The following is a 27,193-nucleotide window of genomic DNA, read 5'->3' on the forward strand; positions in this document are numbered from 1 at the left end:
GTCACATGCTTCTTAGCAGCCAAGCTTATTCTTTGATCATTTTTCAATATTTTCTTGATTGTTTATGGCTGTTCTTTGCATTTACATTGTCGTAGTCATTGTGAATAGTTTTCTTGGTTACGCTTACTTCTTTCTGCATCAGAATAGCTAAGTCTTTCCATGTTTCTTTGTTCATCACATTCATAATTTTTTACAGCACAGTAATATAAGATTATATTCATTTGCTTAGCTGTCCCACAATCAATAGCCATCCATTTTGTTTCCAATTCTTTGCTACCACAAAAAGTGCTGCTATCAGTACTTTGGTGTATCTGGGGACCTTCTAGTTATCAATGACCCCCTTGGAAAATGTTTTATATTAGAATCTCTGGATCAAAGGATATGGATGTTTTAGCCACTTTATTTCCATTAACTGCACATTCTTTTAAAAAATGGATGGTTGCTCTGATTCCCAATGCACTAATGTGCTTATATCCCCACAATTCCTCCAGCATTGATTCTTCTCATCTCTTGCCAGTTTTTCCAGAGTGCAGGGTGTGAGGTGAAATTTCAGGGTTGTTTTGCTTGTATCAATATCCTAAATGCAATTTGTCTAAAACATAACTCATTACTTTTCCCTCTAAGGTCTTTCCCCTTCCCTAATTTTTTACTATTGCCAAGGGCACCATCTCCCTTCCAACAACCCAGATGCCTTTCTTGATACCTAACTTGTCTTTTCCCTAATTTCCATTCATTCCACACATCCAATCTGTTGCCCAAACCTGTCATTTCTACTTATACATCCCCTTCTCTTCATTCACAATTGACATCCTAGTATAGGCCGTCATCAATTTATGCCTGTTGGTGGTCTCTCTACTTCAAGTCCCTGCTATGGGGTCACATAACTGAATATGGGGGTTGTGAAAAATTTGGCAATGGTAAAAGGTTAAGAACCTTTGTTATATACCTATATACCTGGGGTCATGTAAAAATTGCTCTGGCATAAAGTGTCACAAGTAAGAAGTGCTGTTCTAAAGCACCAGTCTTACCATGTCATTCCTCTGCTCACCTCTAGTAGCTCCCTTCTACTTTTACTATCAAGTAAACCCTTGTAAAGCCTTCCATAAGCTCTCCCCTTCCTACCTCCTCTGTCCCCCCCCCCTCATCCACCCCCCTTGATGATCTAGCAACACTGGCGTTTCTATTCCTCAAAGAACTCCATCTCCTGACTCAGCATTTTCTCCAGCTGTTGCACAATGCTCTTTCTTCTCACCTCTGCCTCCTGGCTAGCTTCAAGGCTCATCTCAAATCCTACTTTCAGCTAGAAACCTTTCCTGGTCTTCCTTACATCTAGTGCCATTTACCTTGCATACATCATGCATTTACAAAGCTCTTTGTGTGCCTTCTCTCCCATTACAATGTCCAATCCTTGAGTTCAGAGAGTTTTTTTCCTTTTCTTCTTATTGCAATTGCTTACTTAACATAGTGCCTTTCACACAGTGGGTACTTAATAAATGTTTATTGATCTTTTAAGCCTTTACATTAGTCATGTCCTCCAGGGCAGTTAGGTGGTACAGTGGATAGAATGCTCAGCCTGCACTCTGGAAGACTCATCTTCCTGAGTTAAAATCTGGCCTCAGACACTAGCTATGTGACCCTGCGTTGGGAACTCCTCTCTGTAGAGCTGCTTGTTAGTTCTGTCAATCAGGGCTGCCAGCCAATTAGCTTAGGGCTGTGTGTGGAAGGCCCTGTTTCCTGTGGGAGAGGGATGCTGAAGACCACCTGACTTGCCCTCACCAGGCTTCTAGTCATGGCAAGGCTTCCCTCATTATAATTTGGCCAGGCCCATGTAGGCATTCGGGTATCTGGTGTGAGGTCAGCATGCACTTGGGGGGGGGAGGGTTGTTCTAATTTTAGCCAAAGAAGGGGTCATAGAAACCCCAAATCAGGATTAATTCCTTACAGTATGAAGTGAAGCAAAGAATGGGCTCCCTTTACCCAGTCAAAACAAACAAATGAATGAATGAATGCATGAATGAATGAATGGAGACAGAAACAAAGATCTGGAAGGGAAGGCCCTCAGGGTTTCTGGCCAAAACACCTTATGTATATGCTGGAGACATAAACTTAACCTCTTCTCAATTACAGCAAACCCAGGGCTTGATTTGATAGGCAGACACACACTTGAGACACCTTTCTGGCCTATTGTGAAAACAGCTTGTTTTTAGATAAGAAAAAGGACCAGCTTGATCCCTGAGCTCTTTCCATGTGACCCTCCCTAGTTCCCCAGACCAAGCCCAATTGATTATTCTTCCCATTTTCATTTTCTTGAGGGACATTTATACTTCTTAGATCATCCATTATGGTCCGGCCTAGACCCTGAGCCCTTCACGCTTGCCTGTCCACACTCTTATTTGCCCCATCCCAAGCCTGATTTCCCCCCACCGCGTTAGACTCCTTCATCAATGCATGGTCCAACACCCCAAACTCCATTACGCCTTCATTATCCGTGGGGGGTCGCAGTCCCACATTTTTTTCGGAGGGCATTTGTACGAGCCTACCCCTCTGCCCTGGGCTGGAGCCAGGACGCAGGTGACAAAGATGGGGAGGAAGGACGCTCCCGGGGGCAGACTGCATGGGGTAGATTTAGAAGGGGGGGTAACGAGAGGTGTCCGCCCCCTCCCACGAGGCGGGAAGCTCCCTCCGAGTCCCTCCCAGGTTTTCCTTTTTCAGTGAAAACTTTAATGGGCTAATCAAAGAGAAAGGCGCCGGCCACGTCTCTCGGGGGGTAGAGGTCAGCGCGATCCGGGCAGAGGCGAGGTTCCGTGGGGCCAGCGGCCGGGGCCGGCCCCGCGAGCTCAGGCTGGCCCGCAGAGTTTGTCCCGGCGTGGAACCGATCGAGGGCGGACTCCATGGAGGACAGCTGCCGCCCGAGGAAGCTCAGGCTCTTGCCTAGGTTGGTCTGGGTGTTGGTGATGGAGTCCAGCGCAGACGGGATCGTCCTGGCCAGGGCGTCCACTTTGCCGGACAGGTCCCCGATGGCCAGCTGCAGGGCCTTCTGGGACTCGTGCAGGGCGCACTGGTTCTTCACCAGCTTTTCGAGGTGGTCGCGAAGCGACGGGGCACCCGCCGGGGCCGTCCTGGCGCCCACTCGGGGCGCCTCCCACTCGGAGCGCCGGAGGTCCCGGTCGCGCTCGCGGCCCGGGAGGCTCTGCAGGCGCAGCGCCGCCTCCTGGACCCGGACGGCGCCGTCCGGGGCACCGAGGTCCCGGGCGAACGAAGCTCCCCCGGCCGCGGGCGCCCTCGCCCGAGGCGCCGGCCTCCCGGGAGTGTCGCCCGGGACTTTGCCGTCGGGCGCCTTTCCCCGGAGGTCCCCTCCTCCCCCGAGCTGGGCGTCCCGCTCTCCCTTCGTGGGGCCGTGGCCCACGCCGAGCCTGCGCACGAGCTCGATCAGAGCCACTATGGCCTCCACGCGAGGGTCCATAGGCTTTTGTAAACTGTTGGCTTCCCCGCGTTTTCCTAACGGAGTCAGAGGAGGGAGGAAAGCCTGGGGGGGATACCCCCCCACCCCGGAAACGCTACTGTGACCTGAGAGCCCGCGAGCCTCCGGAAGCCCCCGAGAGCGTCACTGGGACGGTTGACTCGGCGGGGGGCGGGGCGGCGTCGTTTAAGGACAGGCCCCGCCCAGGGATCCCGCCCCTCAGCAACGGCCTCCCTCCCGCCACTCCGCCCCGCGACCGCTTTGGAGCGAGGCCTCTCGCGAGAGTGCGGCGGGCCTGGCTTTTTCGGGCTCCCAGGCTCTCGCGAGAGGAGGAAGCGGAGCCGGCCTGTACTCTCCGGGGCTGGCCCTGGCAGCTCCAGCCTCAGCAGTGGCCGCCGCGGCCGCGCCGGCTGAGGAGGCGCGATCACCCGGGCTGCGAGCGAGGAGGCGCCGCTGCCACTCCCGACGCCGGCCCGCGGTCCCCCGGCCCCGGCGGATGCGTCAGGGCCGTCTGCAGGTAGGAGAGCGCGGGAGGGCGAGCCGGGAGGGAGCCCCTGAGGGGCGGCGCCGCCGCGGTCTGGACCCGGGAGCTGGGGGGCGGGGGAGAGGCGCCGGGTCCCCGGGCCGCCCGGCCCCAGCCCTGTGCCGGGCGGCCCGGGCACCGAGACGACAGGCCCACTCGTGTTCCTCCTCCACGCCCCGCCCCCCCCAGCGGTCATTCTCACGTCGGCGGGGAGAAGAGCCGGTTGGCATCACAATGGGGGCGCGGCCGGGGAGGGGGAAGGGCTCCCGGGGAAGCCGGGGATCTGAGACCTGCCCACGGTCGCCCTGTTTGGTTCAGTGACAGCGCCTCACGTGGGGCTCCCCCGCCCTCCTCCGCGGAGTCGCCCGGCGCGTTTCCCATCCCTTCGTACCCGCTCCCGGCCGCGAGCCCGGCGGCCCTTTGAAATGCTCCGGGGCCGGGGGGTGTGGGGGGGTGGGTGTGGACGCGTCCGCCTCGAGGTACTGGGTGAATGATGAGTGAATGTGTGTGTGTGTGTGTGTTGTTTGTTTGGGGGGGGGGGAAGCTTATTATTCCAGTAACACACGAGTGTGTATGCAGTCGAGCCCGGTTCTTCCTCACCCCGTCTGGAGTTTTTTGGGCAGAGATACTGGAGCGGTTTGCCATGCCCTCTATCTCATTTTACAGGTGGGGAAACTGAGGCAAACGGGATTCAGTGACTCGCCCAGGGTCACACAGCTAGTCAGTGTCTGAGGTCGGATTTGAACTCATCTTCCTGTCCCCAAGTTGGGCGCTCCATCTACTTTGCCACCTAGCTGCCCTCCATACACGTAGATATATGTGTGTGTAGAAAAACATTCATAAACATATAAAGTTGCACACATGTCTGACACATACATGTTACACCCATGCAGAACTAGGCGGCATACATAGAAAATAGGGATGTTATATGTGCAAAACATGTACATATGCATATGCACACACAGCATATACCATACATATACCATACATATACCATACATATACCATACATATACCATATATATAGTATATATGTATGTGCAGTATATGTATGCAACATGCTATGTACAGCATATGTACAGTATATATACAAGATATACAAAGACACACAAATACATACAAGTATGCACACACATATGTACAAACATGACAGGAAAATTAGCTGATGTTGCTCTGTCTAGGCTAACACTAATGGCCAGTTTGAGAGGTTGTAATTTAATGGGAGGAGAAATATAAGGGTGTCCCTAAAGACATCTAAGACTCATAAGACCTAGAATGGACCAAAAGCATGTCCAGCTAGAGTTCCTTACCTTTTCTAAGAGTTTTTATTCTCTCTTGATAGAGACAGCTCATTGTACATTGATCACAGCTAATTGGTTAGCAGCTTTCAGTTCAGTTGGTTGACATGACTTGAGGGTGGTCTACATTAAAATGAACTCTACAGATGACATCAGGGAGAAGAATGTCTAAGACCCTTGATGAAGTTGCTCTAGGCAAAGCCCATTATCTAGGTGTGGTTCTTCCCGTAAGCATAAAGGAGTGTATTGAAGCCCTTTCTGAGCTCAGGTGCTTCATCTATAAAATGAGGCACTTGGACTTAATGGCCTCTCCAGTTCTGCTCTTTCTCTAGGTCTTTGAAATCTTATTTGACTTTGAAGTTATTAGGGAGCTGTTCATGTTTGAAGTGGAGGGATGTGGTAAGAACTGTGCTTTAGAACTACTGATTTGGCAGCATTCTGGAGGATGAATGGAAGAGGCGTAAGGCAGGGAGCCAATCGGGGGACTTGATCCAACAAGCATTTATTAAACTCTTACTATCTTCTAATCTGGACAGCTAGGTGGTAAAGTGGATAGAGTCAAGAAGACCTGAGTTCACATGTGGCCTCAGACACTAGCTCTGTGAGCCTGGGTGAGTTACTTAATCCTGTTTGCTTCAGTTTCCTCCTCATCTTTTTTTTTTTTTTTTGGCCAAGAAAACCCCAAATGGGGTCACAGAGTTGGACACAAGTGAACAACAACCACCTGTACTAATTATGGGGTGATACAAAGAAAGGCAAATAGTCTCTGACCTTCAGAAGCTCCCATTCTAATAAGGGATTGGTAGTGATAAATTTCATAAATGTCCATAACATTTTTCAGCATTGGTGACCTGAAATATATTTTCATGCATAGACAAAAAGTGGAATACAGGCATAGTCTTCTTCAAAGTGATCAAATCCACGTAAACTCCAGTGACTGTTACCTCAGGATCAGGTATAAGAAAGCTGTGCATACAAGATTCATAGGAAATAAGAGAAGAAAAGCTATAGAATGAAGAGGAGTTGGGAAAGGTTTGTTTTAGAAGATGGGGTTTTAGTTGGGAATTCAGGGAGCCAGGAGGCAGAGAGGAGGGAGGACATTCTATATTATATGCCCTCCTCTGATACTGCCATTATCCTGGTGTAGACTTTCATCATGATCATGATCATGCTCATGCCTGGACTTATTAGCTGTGTGACCCTGGGCTAGTCACTTCACCCTGTTTGCCTCAGTTTCCTCATCTGATAAACCACTCCAGTAACTTTGCCAAGAAAACCCCAAATAGGGTCATGAAGAGTTGGACAGGACTGAAAATGAGTCAACAACAATTAGTGAAAGCCTATGAATCAAAAGGTAAGGAAGGAGGGAAAGATCTGATCATCTGGTCTCCTCTCTCAGCACATCAGTCCACTCTCCACTCAGCTGTCAAATTGATGTTTCTAAAGCACAGGTCTGACAGGTACCCTCTCTTCCCCCCTTCCTAGTCAGTGATTTCCAACTTGTTTGTACATAGTTATTTGCATTTTATCTCTCCCATTAGATTGAGCTTCTTTTTCTTTTTCTTTTGCAATCTCCAGTGTTCATCACTGTATCTGCTTATTATAGTCTTATTGACTTACTAGTCATTGGATATTACTCCACCAACCCCCAACCAAAGCAATCTAGCCAAACTGGCTTTCTTTTTCTTCTTCATACAAGACACGCCATCTCCTATCTCCATGCCTTTCTACTGGCTGTTCCACATTCCTGTAATGCTTATCTTCTCTTAGAATTCTTCTCTTCCTTTAAGACATAGGTCAGGCATCTTCTGCATGCATCCCTTTCTGATCCCCCCCCCCCCCAGACCCTTAGATTGCTAGTGCCTTCCCTCACAAACTAATTTGTATTTAACTACTTATATATGGTTTTTATATATTCACTTTACATCATGTATCTAATAATAATAGTAGCATTTATATAGCTATATAACACTTCTTATGTTCCTGGAGTATACTTCACACTTGGGACTATTGCAATTAGCCTGCTGATGGTTCTGTCAGCCTTAAATTTCTCCTACTCCGGTCTATCCTCAATTCAGGCTCCAAAATGATTTTAGTAAAGTGTAAGTCTGACTGTTTAACTCCTCCCCCCAATACAGAATCTTCTGTTTGGCATTTAAAGCCATTCATAATCTAACCCCCTTCACATTTCTTAAATCTTAATTACTGCCATGTACTTTGGTGATCCAGTACTAGCCTTATTGCAGTTCTATGAACAAGACACTCAGTCTCTCATTTCCAGGCATTTTCCCTGGCTGTTCCCAATCCCTGGAATGTGTGTTTTTAAAAATTAATACTGTTGGCATTGGTATAGACACAAGTTTTGGGTAAGCATATATTATTAATATACCAATAAAAGATTGACCACTTGTCTCCCTAACTTCTCGTGATAGAGAAAGCAGAGAGGAGGGAGTAGGAGAACAGGAGAAAAGTCCCAGAATACCCAGAACACCTAGAAGACCCCATGAAGACCCTTGCTGCCCTAAAAAAGAGACCTTTGTGGTGGTATTTTCTGAGGATTTTTATTCTCTTTTGATAGAGGCAATTCATTATACATCAATCAAAGCTAATTGGTTAGCATCATTAAATTCCATTGGTTGACGTGATTTGAAGCTGGTCTACATTAAAATGAACTTTTGAGATGACATCAGGGAAAAGAATGTAAAAGACCCTCACTCAGGTTGCTTAAGGCAAAGTCCATTATCTCCTCAGTCCTTCTTTGATCTAGACAGAAGAATCTATCTCTGTTTCTTTTGTTCAATTGGGTTTGTCCCAAATGAGATTTGATCAAGTTTCTCCAGGAAAACTGGATTTCTGGAGTGGGGAGGAGAAAGGCCTGAGAATCTGATCTCACAAATGCTTTCCCTCCTCATCTCTGCCTTGGCTATCTTCAAGTCCCAACTAAAATCCCTAGTGCCTTTCCTCTTTTAATTATTTCCTATTTATCCTGTATATAATAACTTGTTTGTACATATTTGTGTGCTTGAATGTCTCCTGCATAGATTGCGAACTCTTTGAATACTGCCTTTTGCCTCTTTTTATGTCTAATCCTTAGCACAGTGTTTAATAAATGGGGCAGCTAGGTGGTGAAATGGATAGAGTTCTGGGCCTGGAGTTGGAAACACCTGAGTTAAAAATCAGACCTAAGACACTATCTGTGTGATCCTGGGCAAGTCACTTAACCCCTCTTTGCCTCTGTTTCTTCAACTGTAAAATGGGCATAATAATAATACCACCTGCCTCATGATTTTTAAGGATAAAATGAGATAATAAATGCAAAATGCTTAGCAAGGTGCCTGGCACATAGCACTGTATAAATGTTAGTTATATTGTTACTGTTATATGCTTATTAACTGACTGACTGTGAGGGAAAACAATCCTCAATAATTCTCAGGAACTCAACAGCAATGTGACAAAGGCTCTTTTATTTCCTTCTTGTGAGAAGGAGGCACCCTAGTGTACAGCTAGTGGGTGCAAAGAAAGGGGGCTTGAAGGCCCTGTTTTAAACCCTAGTCCCTAACACAAATGGACTCTCCCCTTTCTCATCATTGGTCCGATTACTTAAGGGTTACAATCTACAGGCAAAAATGAGCTAATGGGAACGTAGTATTCCCATCCCTCTTCCTTATATGGGTATAACTCAGGAGTGGACCTTATTCTTCCTTCCTTATATGGACACAACTCAGGAGCAGATCTTATTGAGATCAGGGCTCCTTGAACCATGAGATTTTCTTTTCTTTGTTGTTGTCGTTGTTTCTGAGGGGCAATGAGGCTTAAGTGACTTGCCCAGGGTCGCATGGCTGGTAAGTGTCAAGTGTCTGAGGGCGAATTTGAACTCAGGTCCTCCTGAATCCAGGGCTGCTGCTTTATCCACTGTGCTATCTAGCTGCCCCCTCAAAGCTTTTTCTTTTAGTAACATTTTTAAAAATAGCCCTTTTTGTCTCTTGTTTTTGAGGCCTTTTGGTGCTTTTTATCCCTCCTACCCCTTTTTTTCTTCCTTCTAACTAATATTTTTCACTTTTCTTCTCATTAATTTAAATGTTATTTAATACTATATTGTTCTCTTACGCCATTCTTCTCTAAGTCTGATTTCCCTTTCCTATCCGGATACCTTTTTACAATCTTTAAGACCCACATTAAATCATAGATTCATAAATTTGGGTATTGGAAGGCTCCCTAGGCCAACCAGGCCAAACACCATTTTGTAAGGAAGCTAAAGCCCAGAGAGGTGTGGAGTAAGCTATCCAGAGTCCCCCAGAACGACTCTGGTGCACTTGTTTTACGTGCCACCAAACCTCAGGTGCCTCTGGACTCCACACTGGTGAGTTCTTCTCGAAACCTCCATTTTTGGGAAGGGCCCTAGACCAGCTATCCCTCGTTTTCTGAACTTGGCCACCGAGTCCCTACCATAGCAACTACCCCTTCTCTCCACCAATTTGCTCCCCTTTTAGGTATAATTTTTGCCTCATTAGAATTTAAGTTCCTTGAGGTTGGATACTCTCATTTTGTTTGTGTTGCCAGAACTTGTAGAGTGCCTGCAACACAGTATGAGTGTCATTGCTAATTGACTGACAGATTAATGTTTTTCCTCTAATAAATTTGTCAGTGGAGAATCTTTTTCAGTTTCTTCTGACATGGTGGAGGTGCTGGTGCATAGCATTCTAATGGTTTACCTGTCATCTATTATCCTTTCCACAGGATCAGTCCATCCTGTCTCTTTCCCTTCTTGCTCTCCCCTTCCTTCTCCATTGCTTATATGTTGCAGTTTGAGACAACTTGGTGTTGGCAGGGAGGAGTGGATGGATAGGTTCACTGTCTACAACTGTTTGAAGGTCTGTCATGTGGAGGAAGGCTTTGACTTGTTCTCTTTGGCCTCAGAAGGGAGAACTGGTAGCAGTGTGTGGTAAAAAGTTTTTTAACAGTCGGTTAGTGAATATGAAAAGACGCCAGTTTTTAAAGGACCACCCTTTTGGGGAGGAGACCAACGGTGGCCGTGTATGGGCTACGCATGCCAGTCTGACTGCTAAGCACTCCGCTTCTGGGGTGCGAGCTTAAAAGGCAAGGAGAGAACGGAAGTGGGATCTCTTGCCTGCTCTCTTGGTCTGATGACTGGTGCGACACACAGACGCAGACTGGAGTTGGACTCGGCCCGGCTCGCCGTTAGCAGCACATGCTTGACTCAGCTCTCTCTCTCCCCCCAAAGGTGGCCTTGGGCTTTTGGTGAGTTTTATACGGAATATAGACTAAGCTTAGACTTAAGACTATTTGTTTGTATTTCTATTTTCCTATCCCTCTAATCAACATCACCTGGTAACTACTACACAATAAAAGCTCTAACTAGAGACCAGAAGTTTCTTCCATTTACTAGTCTGGGAGATAAATATAAGGGAAAGGTTAAAGAGGGGAGGTTAATGCTCAGTATCCAATTTTAAATCTCACAAGTGGGTGGAAGCTGCAAAGACAGGTTTAGTCTTCATATCATGAAAAGCTTCTTCATAATATCAACTGTCTGGAAGTGGAATGGATTTCCTCAAGAGGTAAGGTGGAGGGGCTTCTTCCATTGGAGGTCTTTCAGGCTAAAACTAGATGACCACTTATGGAGTACATTAATGGTGGGGATCTCTGTCATGTATAGATTGATCTAGAGCATGGTTCAGGACCCTTCTACCTCTTAATTTTGTGATTCTGTTCATACTTGGTATATATTTTCCTCTTTGTTTTACTCTGTGCTTGTGAAAGGCCATTGTGCTAGCTGTATCAAGAGAAAGTTCTTTGTAACTAGAAAGAGAAACATATGGATGAGTGGAAATCAACTATGAGTATGGGACCAAGAGAAATAGAAAGGAATATAAAAATGGAAAGGTTCTGTGTGATGGTGATAATAGCTGGTACATATATAGTTCTTTATAAGCACTGTATGAGGCTGTGAGGTGGGTGCTATTATCCCTGTTCTACAGAGGAGGAAGATGATGCCCACCAACACACATCTAGTAGGTCTGAGCTAGTTTTTGAACTCAAGTCATCAGACTCCAAGTCCAAGGTATTTATCCACTGTGCCACCTAGTAGCTGCCCTACTGATTAAGGACTAGGGAGATGCCATAGGGATTTTTGGCAGTAGAGAAAACTTCTTTTGGTTCCAAATTGATCATTTGAAATAGTATTTTTTATGGGTTGCCACGGATAAAGAATCATCCCTAAGTGGCCAGGCTAGTATTTTGAGCATTTTTAAAATGTGATTTTTGTCTTTTCTGGCAATGCCTGGACATGGTACTTATTTTTATACTCACAGATAGAGTGATTTATTTTGGAGAGTTGAATTTCCTTTCTTATAGCTACAATGCAGGTGTGTCATTGTGAATCATTGATGGAAGCACATGATTAAAATTGTGAATCATACTTTTCTGTGGTCACTTAAACTTTGCATTCCTGTTTGGAATATCTTATTGGTAAGTTAATGTTACCCACTGTATTCCTAAAATGTTTACTAATCCAGTGATAAAAAAGTTGATGAGAGCTGGTTTAAGATAGAAAGCTATGTGTTCTTGGAATTAGTAAGATACTGTTATCTATTAGTGACTGTCAGGTATATGAGTGATTCTTGCGTTTCAAGTTTCTCATGTAGTTTATCTGAGACTCCTGTGGCTTATTGAGACTAATGGGTTCTGTTTTTTTCAGAAGTATTCTCCTAGCCCCTTTTTATTGGACCAAGACTGGTGGAAAAGAAATAAAAATTTGAACTTTTTTTTTTTTTTACAGAAACAGTATGCCTTGACTAGAATCAGGTTTTGAATTAAAGAACTTTCTGCTTAATTACATGACATGTTAAATGTCAGTTTAAAGATACATTTTTAAACTCAATGATGAAAGGGCAAACTGATTTGTAATTTGATTAAAAACGAAATGCTTTTGTAATATATTCCTATAAGGTTAGATATTTTTCTCACATTTTAAGAAGCAGCAGTTAAAACTTATGTTTAGTCATTTGCTTGATTCATTCAAGATTATTTTAAAATGAAAGATGAATATGGCATGGAAGATAGATTTTGGGGCACTCATTTAGGTTTCTTTTTTTGTTTGTTTTTTGTGAGGAGCAGTGAGGGTTAAGTGACTTGCCCAGGGTCACACAGCTAGTAAGTGCCAAGTGTCTGAGGCCGGATTTGAAGTCATGTCCTTTTGAATCCAGGGCCAGTGTTTTATCCACTGGGCCACACCTAGCTGCCCCTTGGTTTCATTTTTTAAAACAAAACACCTTATTTTCTCTTTTAAAAGAGTATTATTTTAAAATATAAGTGGCTTACAGCCATGGAGCTGAGACTCTAGAAGTAATTTAGCTCAACTTAAATTCAAAAATACCTTCTTGTGCTTGATGATTTACAAAGCACTTTACATCAGTGGTGTCAAATTCAAATAGAAACAGGCCACATAAGGATCTGGGGTGGGGGTGGGGAAGGGCATATCAACTGAGTTTTAAAATGTAACATATATTTTATTGTATTTTTACTTTGTTAAATATTCCCCATTGTATATTTCGTTTTTCCAATTACGTGTAAAAACAATTTTTAACGTTAACAATTTTTTTTTTGAGTTCCAAATTCTCTCTTCCATCTCCTCACCCCCTTCATTGAGAAGGCAAGAAATTTCCTATAGGTTATACATATACAGTCATGCAAAACATTTCCATATTAGTCATGTTATGAAAGAATACACAGACCAAAAAAAGAAACAAACTAGAAAAAGTCTAAAAAAGTATTCTTTGAAGTGTATTCATACTCAGTTCTTTCTCTGGAGTTGGATAGCATTTTTCATTATAAGTCCTTTGGAGTTGTCATAGATCATTTTATTGCTGAGAATAGCTAAAACATTCACAGCTGATCCTCATACAATATTGTTGTTACTGTGTACATGTTCTCCTGGTTCTGCTCATTTCACTTTGCATCAGTTCATGTGCGATTTCCCAGGTTTTTTTGAGAGCATCCTGCTGGTCATTTATAGCACAAGAGTATTCCATCACAATCTTATACCACAATTTGTTTAGCTATTCCCCAGTTGATGGGCATCCCCTCACTTTACAGTTTTTTGCTACCACAAAAAGAGCTGCTCTAAATATATTTTTACATGGAGGTTTGTTTCCTTTTTAGTTTTTACCTCTAGGATACAGACCTAGTAGTGGTATTTCTGGGTCAAAGAATATGGATGGTTTCCTTTTGGAAATAGTTCCAAATTGCTTTTCAGAATGGTTGAATCAGTTTATAGCTCCACCAACAGTGCATTAGTGTCCCATTTTTTCCCACATGCCCTCCAGTAGTTGTCATTTTCCTTTTCTGTAATAATATCAATATGGGGTAGTACCTCAGAGTTGTTTTAATTTGCATTTCTCTGATGAATAGTGATTTAGAACATTTTTTCAGATGAGTATAGCTAGCTTTGATTACATCATCTGAAAACTCTGAAGAGTTTCTGGGAGTTATTTTCTTCAGTGAATTTTTATACCTCCTTTTCCACTTGGGTAATTCTGCTTTTTAAGGAGTACTTTGGTGTTTTTGTTTTTTGTTTTTTGGTGGGACAGTGAAAGTTAAGTGACTTTCCCAGGGTTACACAGGTAAATATCAAGTGTCTGAGACAGGATTTGAACTCAGGTCTTCCTGAATCCAGGGCCAGTGCTTTATCTACTGTGCCACCTAGCTGACCCCACTCTGGTGTATTTTTGTGCCTTATTCTGTTTTTTTTAAAAGGGATTATTTTTCTTCAGTATTTTTTGTGTGTGTGCGTGTGCCTCCTTTACCAAGTTGTTGACTCTTTTTTTCTTGTATCACCCTCATTTCTTTTCCCCAATTATTATCCTACCACTTTATTTTGATTTAAAAATTCCTTTTTGTGTTCTTCCAGGAATTCTTTTTGGGCTTGAGACCAATTAACATTTTCCTTCAAGGCTTTGGATAGAACAGTTTTGACTTTGTTATCTTCTGAGTTTGTGTTTTGAGCTTCCCTGTCAACATAGTAAATTTTTATGGTCAGTTTCTTTTTGTTGTAGTTGTTTGCTATGTTAAAGTTGGGCTCCTACTTTCAGGGTAGAAGGGGCCCTATTTAAAGTTTCAGGTATTTTGTGTAGTTCTTTTCAGATCTAGTTCTGGGAATCTGTATGTTTTTAGTTCTTCTAAGGTTGCTAGTGTAAATTTATGGCCTAAATATAAGGGGAAGTTGCTTTGAGTTTGTGTTCTAGTTGAACACCAAGCAGATACTGAGAAAAGGGTAAAAAAGTGTGTTTTTGGAAGAAGCAGTGTTTATTTCCCTAGCAATGGTTTAGTTTAACATCAGCTTTGAGCATTATTTCTTCAGAGAGTGGCAGTTCAGAATTTGGTTTAAAGTTGAAAATAGACATCATGATATCTCATAAGTGGGACAATATGAACTTGTGTTCTGAAAGGGCTAGTGGGTGTAATTGCTATACCCCTGTCAGTGATACTTGAAAGATATTGTAGAATGGGAAAGGTATATGGGTAAATGTCTGATTTTCCAAAAAGGGAATTTGACTTTGATTTCTGCCAAAATTTTAGAGCACATCGTTAAAGTGTTGGTAGGTAAATACCTAGTAAAGGGAGTGCTTTGCGCATTTGACACTTATTAGCTATGTGACCCTGGGCAAGTCACTTACCCCCCCCCCCCAAAAAAAAAGGAAAAAAGAATAGGTCATCCCAAAATACCTGGTTTATTTTTGATAGGTTTACTGAGCTATTAACAAATGTTTTGACAGTCTAATGATTTTGGATTTGTTGTGGGGAAAAAATATGGTGAGAAGAGGGCAAGATGATAGTGCAATGATATTAATTTGGAATTGGTTGAACGCTGGGTCCAAAGAATAATAATCAATGATATAGTGCCAACTTAAGGAAGGTCTTCACTGGATTGCCCCAGGAATCTATGCTTGGACCTATAAGACATAGATTAATAAAATTAGAAAGATCCTGGGCCTAGATTTGGAAGAGAACTCAGAGGCCATCTATTCCAAATACTCCCTTTTTTATAAATGAGGAAACTGAGACTTAGGAAAGTTATTTGTCTGCAAGGTCATAAAGATAGTATTTATCAGAGGAGAAATTTGAACCCAAGTTTTTTTTTTTTTTTTTTTTTGGTGGGGCAATGAGAGTTAAGTGATTTGCCCAGGATCACACAGCTAGTAAGTGTCAAGTGTCTGAGGCCAGATTTGAACTCAGGTCCTCCTGAATCCAGGGCTGGTGCTTTATCCACTGTGCCATCTAGCTGCCCCTGTTTCCTTAACTCTTAACTTCAAATCACCTGCATTGTGAGTAATGCTTTTCCTTTTAAAAATATTTTAAAATTTAGTGCAACAGTTTATCTTGTATATAGCTTGTTTGTATATAGTTGTTTGCATCTTTCTCTGTCTCAGACATTGAGCTCCAGAGCTGTGACTATCTTTTGCCTTTCTTAGTATCCCTGGTACTTAGCACAGTGCCTGGCATATAATAAATGCTTCTCAACTGAATGGATGGCATATTAGAATGTTTTATTTTTAATAGCATGTCTGTCTCTTTGCTAAGTTAATTAGTTGTATTATGTTATTGTATTGTTAGAGCACTATAATTGAAAAGCACAAAAATCTCTTGCTTTTCTGATTGTCATCAGTATCCTTTACCAAGATGATAGCTTGAGATTCTTACCACCTTCAGTAATTTCTGAAGGGAAGTTTTAATTTTGATATGCCCCTTATTTCATAATTCCATGTTAACTGATAGTTTCAACTTTAAAAAATCGGATTTTTATAAAAATATTATAAAATAATATAATATAATAAAATATTGTAATATTCTCTTAAACTGCAATTTAGAATTTGAACTTGAGACAGGATGTTTGTTTTCTTGGTTACCTGTTTAGGGCTTTCTTCAGAAACAACGTTCCTGTTTAAGATATTTACATTGTGTTCCCATAATAGGTTTCATATTACTGATGGAGATTATTGCTTTTTTAGGCCTACTTATCCACAAAGAAGCATGCTAAGCCTCCGCCCCCTTTTAAATTAAATTAAAAATTTTTTTTTCATTTTTTGCTAAGCCCTTTTAAAACTTTTTTGATGGACTGGCTACTAAAAGTTTCTTGACACTTCAGTAGTAGATGGATTGAACCTAAAATTTTGGATTTATGGGGTAAAATGTTAAGCACTTTGAAAATTTTTTCTGTAGTTTAAGTTAAACGCATTTAGCAATTTTAAAGTCTTCTTGTTTAGCTACTTTTGTTACACTGGTGCCGCACAGTGTCCTTCATTTGATACCAAAGCTGTTGGAAGAGACAGGGAACTTCTCAAATATTTTGGCTCAGCAAAGGACCGCTGAGACCATCTCGTCCAGCATTCTTAACTTGGAGTCAAGTATACTCTTGATTTGAATTTTGATAATTGTCTTTCAGTACACGTAGTTTCTTCTGAAAAACTTTGCATCTAAAAATGTTATTATTCTGTTCCATGGCACAAATAAGTTAAGAAGCTTTTACAGACTTGACTTCTCTGCAAAAGCAGAGAAGGGAAATGACTTTCATAGTCCCCTACCTTGACCAGTCATATCTTATGTCATTTTGGCTGTTCATCCTTAGCTTGTTGGTTGAAGACAGGACCATGATCCAATGGGATGGGAATTGATGATTTTTGAAGAGAGGGAGGAAATAGGTTTATTGAGGCAAGAGGAGGTGGAGTTGGGTAAGGTCTTTAAGCTCCCATGGTGGGGCATTTGTGCTCTAGAGGATAGCCTGAGGCATCTGCAGAGTTCTGAAAAAGGGAGGCTGGATGATGTACTAAGGGCAGCTAGTAATAGAACAAAGATCTTGAGGAATCCTGCCAGACCCAAACCATCATTTGTTCATTGCTATTTTCAGACATTTTCTGAAGCCGAGCATTGTTGCTAGGAGGTGGTAACAAATGACAGCCCCATCTTTTTCTTCATTTATCTATGTAAGGATTGGTCTTCGGAAAATACCATTTTTATGCCTTCTTTCCTATGCTAGAATATAGTTTTATTTTTCTGTGTAGGCAGTGAGTATGAAAAAGGAGCCAAATTTTTTCATATAGATTTTAATGTTCTACTTGTGAAAATGAAACCATGCCGTTCTCCTGCCTTGGCCAGGGAAGTTTTGAAAGGAAGAAAGAATGACTACCAAAAAAGGACCTTAAAAGTGCTTATGGAATTTGTTTAGTTTCAAGTGGAACAGGTTTGGGGGGGAAAATCCTTACTCTAAAATTTAAAAATAAGTTTTTAACAAAGTTGAATCTTTTTAAAAATTAAGTTTTATTTTTTTCAATCAGCAAAAATTCTCTCCTCCTCCCCCAATTGAGACTGAAAGAAAACCAAAACCCCTATTACAAACATGTATAGACAAACAAAACAAATTGCTGCAAAGGCCATATCCTGTATGCGTGTGTGTACCTGTGTGTTCACACAGATAGGTGTCTCTTTCTGTATTCTGAGCCCTTCACCTCACTATTGGATTATAAGCTCTTCATTAGGTTGTAGACTCTATGAGGTCATTGACTATTTTTGTGCCTCTTTTTGTATCCCCAGTGTTTAGAACGGTACCTGGTACATAGTAGATGCTTGATAAAATATTTTTTGACTACTAGGTGGGTAGCATATTTCAGCATTAGTTTTTTGGAATCAAGGTTAGTGATTACAGAGTGCCTAAGTTTTTCATAGTTGTTTGTCTTTTTTTTTTCTCAACAAACATTTATTTTATTTTCCATTTACATGTAAGGGTAGTTTTCAACATTCATTTTCATAAAATTTAGCGTTCCACATTTTTCTCCCTCCCTCCCTTTCCTCCCCCCTCCACAAGATTGCAATCAGGTTATATATGTACAATCCACAAGTGTTCTTTTTATCAGTTCTTTCTATAGGGGTGCGTAGTAAGCTTCCTCATCAGTTCCTTGGGATTGTTTTGGATCATTGCACTGCTGAGAGCAGTTAAGTCATTCACAATTACTCATTGAACAATACTGCTGTCACTGTGCACAATGTCCTCTCACCTATGCTCATTTCACTATACATCAATGTTCATTAGTCTTTCAAAGTTTTGGGGGGATCATCCTGTTTGTCATTTCCTGTAGCACAAGACCATTCCACTACAATCATATAACATAGCTTTTTCCATCATTCCTCAGTTGATGGACATTCCCTTGCTTCTCAATTCTCAGCCTCCACCAAGAGTTGCTATAAATATTTTTTGTACAATTTTCCCCCCTTTTCTCTTTTTCATGATTACTATTGATAACTGTTTCCCTTCCATCCTATTCCCTTCCCCATGATATTTATTCTTTTATCCATCTTCTTTCATCCTATCACTCTTCAAAAGAAGGGATTTGCTTCTGTGTCTGTCCCCTCCCCTACTCTGCCCTTCCTTCTTTTGCCCCTCTCTCTTTATCCCCTTCCCCTCCTATTTTCCTGCAGGGTTATAGAGATTACTCCACCCAATTGAGTGTGTACATTAGTCCCTCCTTGAGCCAGTTCTAATGAGATTGAGGTCTTTGAGCCAATTTTAGTGAGTGTTAGGCTCATTTACTATCCAGATTAAATAGATTACTCTACCCAGTTGGGTGTGTCTATTAGTCCCTCCTTGAGGCAGCTCTGATGAGTTTAAGATCTTTGAGCCTTTTCTGATGAGTGTAAAATTTATTTACTGCCCTGCTCATCTCTTCCCCCACTCCATAAGCCTTTTCCTGTTACTTTCATGTAGGATTTCACTTCTGCCCTTCCCCCTCCCCCAATGAATTCCCTTCACCCCTAAATTTAACTCTAAAGATGTTATCATCTAGCTAAGTGACACAGTGGACAGATTATCACCCCTGGACCCAGGGGGATCCCAGCCAAAACCTGGCCTCATACACAAGACAGTCTCCCACTGTATGACCCCAGGTATGTCCCCCGGCTCCAATTTTTTTTTTTATGGTTCTCTAGGGTCTTGTATTTGAAAGTCAGATTTGCCATTCAGTTCAGGCCTTTTCATCACAAATATCTGAAAGTCTTCTTTTTCATTAAAGTCCCATTTTTCTCCACTGAAAGATAATGCTGACTTTTGCTGGGTAGGTGATTCTTGGTTGTAATCCCGTTTCCTTTACCCTTTGGAATATCATATTCCATGCCCTCTGGTCCTTTAATGTAGAAGCTGCTAGATCTTGTGCTATCCTGACTGGGGCTCCACAGTACTTGAATTCTTTCTTTTTGGCAGCTTGCAATATTTTCTCCTTGACCTGAGAGCTTTGGAATTTGGCTGTAATATTCCTAGGAGTTTTCTTTTGGGGTTAGGGTTAGGGTTAGGGTTTCTGGAGGTGATCGGTGGATTCTTTCAATTTCTATTTTAGCTTCTTCTAGAATTTCAGGGCAATTTTCCCTGAGAATATCTTGGAAGATGGTGTCTAAGCTCTTTCCTTGATCATGGTTTTCAGGTAGACCAATAATTTTTTTTTCAAATTAATAAAGTATTTTTTTTCCGTTACATGTAAAGATAGTTCTCAACTTTTGTTTATACAAGCTTTATAATTTCAGATTTTTCTCTCTCTCCCCTCCCGTAGACAACAGGTAATCTGATATAGGTTTTATATATATATATATATATATATATATACACACACACACAATAACATTAATCCTATTTCTGCATTAGTCATGTTATAAGAGAAAAAATCAGAGCAGTGATGAAAAACCTCAAAATAGAAAAAAACAACAGCATCAAAAACAAAAGAAATAGTATGGTTCATTCAGCATCTATACTCCACAGTTCTTTTTTTTTTCTTTTCTTGGATTTGGAGATCCTCTTCTATCATGAGTTCCCTGGAACTCTTCTGTGCCATTGCATTGGTGAGAAGAATATAGTCCATCACAGTAGATCAACACTCAGTGTTGATGATACTGTGTACAATGTTCTTCTGGTTCTGCTCATCTCACTCATCATCAGCTCACGCAAGACCCACCAGGTTTCTCTGAACTCCTCCTGCTCATCATTTCTTACAGCACAATAGTATTCCATTGTATTCATATACCACAACTTGTCCAGCCATTCCCCAATTGATGGGCACCCCCTCAACTTCCAATTCCTTGCCACCACGTAAAGAGCAGCTATAAATATTTTTGTACATGTGGGTCCCTTTCCCCCTTCCATGATTTCTTTGGGAAAAAACCGCAAAAGTGGTATTGCTGGGTCAAAGGGTATGCACAGCTTTATTGCCCTTTGGGCATAATTCCAAATTGCTCTCCAGAATGGTTGGATCAGTTCACAGCTCCACCAACAATGGATTAGTGTTCCAATTTTCCCACAGCAGCTCCAACATTTATTATTTTCCTTTTTTGTCATTTTAGCCAATCTGATAGGTGTCAGGTGGTACCTCAGAGTTGTTTTTATTTGCATCTCTCTAATCATTAGAGATTTAGAGCATTTTTTCATATGGGAATAGATAGCTTTGGTTTCTTCATCAGAAAACTGCCTGTTCATATCCTTTGACCATTTCTCAATTGGGGAATGACTTGGGTTCTTATAAATTTGATTTAGTTCCCTATATATTTTAGAGATGAGGCCTTTATCAGAAGTACTTGCCTCAAAAATTGTTTCTCAACTTTCTGCCTCCCTTCTAATTTTGGATGCATTGCTTCTGTTTGTACTAAAATTTTTTAATTTAATGTAATCAAAATCATCCATTTTGCATTTTATAATGTACTCTATTTCTTGTTTGGTCATAAACTGTTTTCCTTTCCAAAGATCTGATAGGTAGACTATTCCTTCCTCTCCTAATTTACCTATGGTATCACCTCTTATGTCTAAATTGTGTATCCATTTTGACCTTATTTTAGTATAAGGTATAAGATGTTGGTCTATGCCTAATTTCTGCCATACTATCTTCTAGTTTTCCCAGCAGTTTTTGTCAAATACTGAGTTCCTATCCCAGAAGCTGGAGTCTTTGGGTTTATCAAACACTATATTACTAGTGTCATTTACTACTGCATTTCCTGAGCCTAGCCTATTCCATTGATCTACCACTCTATTTTTTAGCCAGTACCAGATAGTTTTGATGACTGCCGCTTTATAGTAAAGCTCCAGGTTTGGTACCGCTAACCCACCTTCCTGTGAATTTTTTTTCGTTATTTCCCTGGATATTCTTGATTTTTTTGTTTTTCCAGATGAATTTTGTTATTATTTTTTCTAGTTCTATAACATAATTTTTAGGTAGACCAATAATTTTCAAATTATCTCTCCTGGACCTATTTTCCAGGTCGGCAGTTTTTCCCAGAAGATATTTCACATTGCCCTCTATTTTTTTATTCATTTGGATTTGCTTTATTGTGTTTTGGTTTCTCATAAAGTCACTGGCTTCCATTTGTTCAATCCTAATTCTTAGGCAATGATTTTCATCAGAGAGCTGTTGTACCTCCTTTTCCATTTGACTTTTCAAGCTTTTGACTTTTTTCTCATGTCTTTCCTGTATCACCCTCATTTCTCTTTCCATTTTTTCCTCTACCTCTCTAATTTTATCTTCAAAGTCCTTTTTGAGCACCTCTATGGCCTGAGACCAATTCATATTTTTCTTGGAAGCTTTAGGTATAGGGGCCCTGATGTTGACATCTTCCTCTGAGGGTGCCCCTTGGTCCTTCTTGTTACTGAAGAAACTTTCTATGGTCCTCACCTTTCTCTTTCAGCTCATCTTGCCTATCTTTTTTTTTTTTTAAAGTGAGGCAATTGGGGTTAAGTGACTTGCCCAAGGTCACACAGCTAGTAAGTGTTAAGTGTCTGAATCCAGATTTGAACTCAGGTACTCCTGATTCCAGGGCTGGTGCTCTATCCACTGTGCCACCTAGCTGTCCCTTGCCTTTCTTTTACTAGACTTTTAGCTCCTTGAAGTGGGGCACTGTTTCTAGGCTGCAGTATCCCAAGCTTAAGAAGTCCCAGGTGGTATGATTTAAGGAGAATCAGGTTCTTCCCTCACCCTGCCTGTTTTCTGGTCCTAGATAACCCCAGACCAACTTGCCAATCAACCAGCTTTTGTGGTTGGTTAGCTCTGACGAGCCTGTGCCCCTCCCTGACCTGGGCCACTTCTATTTGAGCCTAGCACCTCGTTCTCAGTAGGGGTGTAAAATCCAAGTTCTGCCTTAGCACCAGCATAGACCCCTGTAGTCTCTCCCCTGCCCAGGGCTCAGCCCACTCACCAGACTGTGAGCTTAGTTCCAGATGACACTGGTGCTTCAGCTGATTCAGAGGCTCTGGGGGTCTCCTTCTCTGGTGAGGACTTCCTGAGACTGGATCTGTGTCAGGGTGACTGTGGGGTTGGGCCCGATTCTTGTATCAGCACAGCAGCCCCCTTCTTCTGACCTTCCAAGCCGTTCTTGGTTAGAAGATGATTTCAGCACATTCTTCTGTGAGTTTTGCTGCTCTGGGCATTTTCCTATTTGGATGTTTTTTGGAGCTATTGTGTCATGAGTTCAGGAGCTCACTGCCTTTCCTCCGCCATCTTCGTTGTTTGTCTTTATAATATTGTCATCAGTATACAAGTTGTTTTCCTGGTTCTGTTCTCTTCATTCTACATCAGTTCATATAAATTTTCCCATTTGTTTGGACAGAATTGCCTCAGTTTACCCAAATAACTCGAGGAGACCACCAAGTCAAATAGAGGCATATTTATTACATTCTCGTGAGAATGGGCAACCCCATGCCAGGTATGAGGAGCACACTAACGGGCTCATGAGTTGGGTTTTTATGGAAGTTTTGAGGGGGGTGGGGTGTCCTCTCATGCACAGGGTGAGCTCACAATCTAACATCCAATCCTGTCTCACCCAGGGTGTGTGTTCAGCTTGTGATCAGGGTATGAATGCATGCTCAGCTATGTCCGAGAGCTGGGGGGAAAGGGGAGGGGAAAAGGGGGTGAAACCACTCTACCCGTGCAAAGAGGGGCAAGGGGGAAGAGGGGAACGATGGTACCAGGAGCTGGTACTAGGGGGAGTTAGGACTTAGGAATGCAAAAAGGGAGAGGTAAGATCTGGGTGTATCTGTCCTAACAGGAGACATCTTTCCTGCCTAGTCATAGAACAAGGGTGGGGGTAAGGGGTGTTGTAGCAACAGTATAACTAACCCATAACAAGGACTGGGGGTTTGGAATGTAGGCCAGGGGGAGAAAGGGGTGGTATTACCAGGATACATCAAGTTCAGTAAAGCAAGATACATGATTTCTGTTATTAGCAATGGAATAAAACATGACCAGAATAATCTGACTATAACAGGGACTGGGGGCTGGGTACTTTCCAGACCCCATCCTCAGATTCTGAATTGACTCAAGTCCACCTGTCTCATATACCATTTTTCCCTGAAACCATCTCCTTCATCTTTTCTTACAGCAAAAGAGTATTCCATTAATTACATTTATAATTTGTTTAACCATTACCCAGTTGATGGGCACTCTTCTCAGATTCCAATTCTTTGCTACCTCAGAAAGAGCTACAAATATTTTTGGGTATCCTTAGCTGGAGTTTGTTTTGCTGAGGGCTAATTCTTCCCTTCATCTATCCTCTCTCTAATTTTCCCTTTCCCCTTCTCTCTTTTATTTTCCTGTTGAGTGAAATGTATTTCTGTACCCAACTCTGTGTGTCTAGTCTTCCCTCTTTTGATCAATTACGATGAAAATTAGGTTCAAGTCTTATATGTGAGACAATTTCCCTTAACCTTCCTTTCCCTTCCTCTCCTTCCACCTCCCCAACCTCCTCAGGCTATTCCTCTTCTCCATTTCCTGCTGTACTCTGCCTTGGTCAGATTTCATCCGAAATAGTGTTTGGTTCAGGGCCCCAAAAGCTTGTTTCTAAGCTTGAAGAATGTCCAGAGGAAGAGACCCAGTATGGTGAAGGGTCTCAAAATTATGTCATATAAAGTTTGGTTGAAGCTGTCTTTTTTTATCCCACAGCCCCTCTCCTGTACCTGTCATACATATCCTGCTCACCTCCATCTCTCACCCATACTTCCTTTAAAAAATTAAGTTCAGTGCCCCCTCTTGCATGAGTTCTTTCTAATTAGGCTTCCCTCAGCTCTCCTCTTCCCTCCACCTTCAATTACTCATGTGTACTCTCCCCATTCCCCAATATAAAATAAGCTCCGTGAGGGCAGGGGCTGTTTCATCTTTGCCTTTGTATTTCTGGTCTAGTATTTAGTTGGAATAAAATAAATGCTTGTGGATTGATAGACCTTCTGATGGGGGGAATAATTAGTTTTCAGGTTGCTGAAGAGCTGTCATGTGGCAGGATGTGATAAACAAGACTTGTTCTACTTGGCCTCAGAAGGCAAAAGTAGGAGGGGTATCATGTAGAATTAGAACGAGATTCAGACTTGATGTCAAGAAAAACTTTCCAGCAGTTACCCACAAATGGAATGGGCTACTTCAGGAGGTAAATAGGGTTTTGCTTTACTAAATGTCTTGGTATAGAGACTTTTATTGTAGAAACGATTCTTATTCGGGTATATGTTGGAATAAATGGCCTCCCAGGTCCTTCAAACTCTGAAATCTTGTAAATGTATTATTTGTTCTTAAAATAAAGGGAGGTGTGTATGTGTAGACAGAGAGATCAGCTAAATTTGTTCTGTAGAGTTGTAGAGTTGGGGTCTGGCTCTATGATTTTGTTTATATTGGAACTCCTAGATGAGGAAACTCTTCCCAGTGCAGATCAGCACCTCCTCTGCTTCTTATTGTTTTAAAGTTGCATGGGAGTGGGGTGCTGAGAAGTAAGGAGGGGTGTTGAACCCAGGTCTTGAATCCAAGGCCAGCTCTCTTATCATGTGATACTTTTTCTTGTTCTTTCTGTTTAAATGAAATAATAGTGTCTTCAAAGTCTCAGAAGTATTAAGCTTTAATAGCATAAAAAACCACTAAAACTTTTAGAGAACCCTATACAAATATTAGTTTAAAGAGTAGTCCTAATATGTCTTTTAACTTCTGTGGGCCTCAGTTTCCTTATTAAAATAAAGGGGGCATCATAAGCATATTTGAAATGAGGGTACCACAGTGTGGAGGGAAACTTTTTTCTTATTGCTTCCCTTCAGTGAGCCCACAAACTCTAACCTCTGATTATTTTGTCATCCTTGAGGCACAAGAGATCTTTCAATGTAGCCTTTTTTAGAGTTTAGTTCTATAATTCCAAATGGCTAACATTTCCTAAATTTCTAAATTACCTATTGAATTTCATAGAGTCTACCTTCATCAATATCTGCTTCAAATGTGGCAATAATTTTGAATATCATATTTGTTTTTTGAAGTATCTTTAAAATTAATTTCTTTACAAATTTTGTAAAGGTGAAAGCTATAGCCATTTCTTACTTATGAAGAATAGATTAATTAAAAAAAATATGGTAAAATTTCAGACTTATTGCAACTTTTACTTTCTGGTATATTGCCAGGAAAGGATATAAAGGGAAAAAAAGCTTCTAAGCATTTGAAATAACTGTTATAAAACTCTAGCACTAAAGTTATGGAAGTCTTTTCAGGTGTTTCAAATGTGTAGATGGTGGTAATCAGCTAGGAAAAGTGTCCTACAAAATTGAGCTTAACACAACTCTCAGCCTTTTTATTCTTGTATTTGTGTATGTGCATACTCATTTTAAAATTTTAAGATAAAATTAATTTTCAGTTAACAAAAATCTGTTCTTTCCTTCTTGCTTCTACTCCTCATCCCCCCAATTTGAGGAAATTTTTTAAAAACCCAACAACCTTGTAACAACTACACATGGTCAAGCAAATTCTTACATTGGCTATGTGCAATAAATGTCTCATTTCGTACCCTGAATCTATCACCTGTGATAAAATAATGGGATTTAGCAGATACTCAAAGACCCACCTGGAGATTAATCTAAACTGATTGAATCAAGTGAGAGTAATTGACTGCTGATTAGCCTACTTCAAAGTTAACTAGATCTAACTAGGTGATTAACTAGGTGATCACACCTGGCTAGCCCTTAAGAAGGTATTGTTCTCAGAAGCTAGACTTTGAATTTAACTTGAGAACACCTTCAAGTTCAGTGAACCAATGGATTTGGAGGATGCCAACCAGTCAGCTTGAAGCAGTGTGTAAGGACCAGCTCTGTTCCAGACCTATAAAAAGCTTCCACACTCAGTTTGCTAGAGAGTTGGTGATTGAAGCGGGCTCATGGTGGAGGACTTGAGGAAGAACCTGACTAGGCTGGAACTCTAGGCTAGGTAGGCCTTTTCTTAACTTTCTGAGCTCCATGTGAATATTTGTATGCTTTAATAAATATTTAATGTCCAAAGACTGGTGTTGAAGCTTCTAATTTAAAGCTATAACACAATTTAGATTTTAAACATCACAGTTTGGTGACCATGAAGGGATTGCTGAACCCTTCAACCTTCTGATCTTCACATTGGGTAAGAAATTTTATGTTTGTAAGTTTCTCCTATTTTCATTGATTTTAAGTGCTTGTCCCTTTAAATTTTCAATTGGGTTTCTTCTACCCACTAAGTACTCAAGTATCTCCTAAGTACCTGTTTTTCTCTGGTTAATCAGACAGAGGATAAGATCATGTTAATGCTTCATTTTTGTGGATTTTCCATTTTGGTTTATCTTTACCTGCTTTCACCTTATTTTTTTTGTTTTGTTTTGTTTTGTTTTTGGTTTGTTTTCATTTTAGTTTTTTGCAAGGCAATGAGGGTTAAGTGACTTGCCCAGGGTCACACAGCTAGTAAGTGTCAAGTGTCTCTGAGGCCGGATTTGAACTCAGGTCCTCCTGAATCCAGGGCTGGTGCTTTAGGCACTGTGCTACCTAGCTGCCCCCCTGCTTTCACCTTTAATTAATAACTTTATAAAGCATTGGTATTATGAAAGAGAAAATAAAGGGGTTGA

At 41.5% G+C, this 27,193-nt stretch overlaps 1 protein-coding gene across 2 annotated transcripts in view; it reads left to right on the plus strand.

Annotated features, from left to right (window-relative positions):
- Nucleotides 1-3,758: 3,758 nt before the first annotated feature.
- The window catches only part of BTBD10 (BTB domain containing 10), a 91,244-nt gene continuing 67,809 nt past the window's right edge, over nt 3,759-27,193 (plus strand). Inside the window, exon 1 of one of the 2 annotated variants that reach the window (XM_043972700.1) lies at nt 3,759-3,977. The gene's annotated coding sequence lies outside the window, so the exon portion shown is untranslated. The remainder of the gene's footprint in view (nt 3,978-27,193) is intronic. The other variant, XM_043972702.1, reaches the window with a different exon arrangement.

Source organism: Dromiciops gliroides, chromosome 6 (genome assembly GCF_019393635.1).
Source record: "Dromiciops gliroides isolate mDroGli1 chromosome 6, mDroGli1.pri, whole genome shotgun sequence".
NCBI lineage: Eukaryota > Metazoa > Chordata > Mammalia > Microbiotheria > Microbiotheriidae > Dromiciops > Dromiciops gliroides.